The sequence below is a fragment of the Argentina anserina genome, chromosome 2, assembly GCF_933775445.1.
Source record: "Argentina anserina chromosome 2, drPotAnse1.1, whole genome shotgun sequence".
In the NCBI taxonomy this organism is placed as follows: domain Eukaryota; kingdom Viridiplantae; phylum Streptophyta; class Magnoliopsida; order Rosales; family Rosaceae; genus Argentina; species Argentina anserina.
The window spans coordinates 18757503-18760069 of record NC_065873.1 but is presented as its reverse complement, the minus strand read 5'-3'; positions in this window follow the sequence as shown (position 1 = coordinate 18760069).

The following is a 2567-nucleotide window of genomic DNA, read 5'->3' as shown; positions in this document are numbered from 1 at the left end:
AGTTTATTTTTTTTTATGATGAACTTTTCTTCACTTTTTGGAGCAATTTTCCAGATTTTGAGCCACTAGTTTCACCCACTTGTGAAATCTTGCATAGGAACTTTAGGCTGCAACTTGACTTTTGATGGAGAAGACTTGGAAGCAAGGTGATTAGCCAAATGGGTGGGCTTCAAACTCTCAGAAGATTGATTATTCTTAGTAGGACTTGATATTAATTTATTTTTCTTCTCCTGGAAATTATTCCATAATTTCATAATAGTTGGTGCTATAGCAGGAACAGAGACATAATCAGTCATTTTGGAGTCATTAGCATCATTATCATTATAATTGTCCTTCTACAACACAGCAAACTGAGAACCACCATGTCACACCCCGGGACCATTTTCGGTCGAGAGATGCAACAGTAATTGTCGTAGTCCTAAGTTAGTGTCAATCAATGCGGGATCCTATGCACCGACAACACCAACTCATGACTACAAGGCTAAGGAAAAACATAAGTAGCTAATAAAATTCAGATATGAAGCAAAATGGTTCAATTACTGTTATATTACAAAATAGCAGAAGGAAGCAAATAGTTCAGAGACAATTAACAACAATGTGAATGAAACATGTTATCATAACAAGTACGGCCCAATGAGAAAGGAAAACAAGTCTGAATACAAATAAACAGAGTACGCGACAATGCGTTTATTGAAGTAGGAACAGAGATCGAGAAACAAGGAAATCACACCGGAAGCTGGCTCCTAGGTATCAGAAGTGAACCACGAGCGATGCAACGCCACTAGCATCTAGTCCAAGTCCTCGCAAACCGGCTACCAGGTACCTGAAAAGTAGGGGTGAGCACTGGTCCTCTCTAACCCAATGTGGGTGAGACGACCCAACCGTAGTTAGGTTTGAAAACTATATATATATATATATACATATATATAAATATAACAATATATATATAGACCGTTAGCAAAAAACACGTAACGAAAGTCAAACCGAAACTATAACAAGTCTCGTAAGGTTTAGGGAAAATCAAGTAAAATCATGCAGATGTAAAATATGCGACTCGGCTCGAAATAACAATTACGCCAATGGGGTATATCCAACCCAACCGGCTCTAAGGTTCGCCTTCGGACGAATCGAGAGCCAACAATGTACTACGGTGCTAGACATCAGGTTACGGTTATCACCGTAGTAATAAGTCACACAGTGCCGGACATCAGGACAACGGATTCACCATGATGGTGCCCGGACACCAGGACAACGGATTCACCGTGATGGTGCCCGGGGAATCAAAAGGGTCTCAAAACTTATCATGTTATTGGGGGATTTGAGTTGGATTATAAAACTACTACTGAAAATAAATCTTAAATTACTATTTACATGATCGACTTATCTTTAACAAACTTAAACCAAATTTACCATTACACCACATAATTACAAGTTCGAACCTATCATGCATTATAATTCGACCAACTACATACTTTTTAGACACCAATACAATTAGAGCGTTAGGGGATCATCTAATCATGCAAGATTTCATTTAACATTTAGATTGACTTAAGGCCTAATCTAAATTTGCATGCAATCGAATTCAATAAGACTTCGAGTAGAAATCAAACAAGATTACATTTAAGCACCAAATCTTTGTTGGAGACATATTTCATGTGTGGTATCACCCACCATGGTTTCACATGCAAATTTCTAGAATTTTTACCACTTTAATCAACACAAACCGAACCTACTTAGGGCATGATTCGATTTGTGTCAATATGGTTGATGAATGTAGTACTCAAACACAATCTTAGGGACTACATCCAATCACTAAATTCATATGCACATATCTGAAAATTATCTAAAAGTATGAGAAAGATGATTAGAACACAATATAAATACAAACTCAATAATTATAGGAAACCATCAATTCGGCAAAGAACCAAAAATCCAATAGATTAATCTGAAAATTTCGAATTCATATACAAAACAATAATCTCACACAAACATCATACTTTTAGATAGTAGAAAATCAAAAACAAACAAAGCGATAGAGATGAGTTGTGAGAATCACACGTTGTAAGAACCTTAGAGGTGTGTCTTCAATGGTAATTTCGGTGCAGATGGAATTGGTATAATGGGAAGAACAACTTGCTGTTTTTGGTGAAGGATGTTTGATGTAGTATTTTGGTAGAGTTTTGGCTCTTAAATGCAAATGAGAGGTCCCCTATTTGAGAGGTGAAGCCGTGTATATATAGAGGAAAGAGGGAGGGTATGATGCACGGCTTCATCTTTTAGCTTTTAGGATGCATATGCACGGCTCTATCTCTCTTCTTTTCCCTTAATTAATCTTCACATTTATTTATTTCTTCTTCTTTTCTTCTTCCCACGGCAAAGACTCCATTTCTTAATTCTCTCCACATTGGCTGCATGGCTTCTTCACTGCTCATCCTTTTATTTTACACGACACTCTCATTTCTCTCTTTTGGATTATCTCTTCATTTTTCCTGAAAATAAGAAAGGAAAAGAAATAAAAACAAGATAATCCACAAAATAAACTTGTCCTAATCTAGACAAATGTTGTC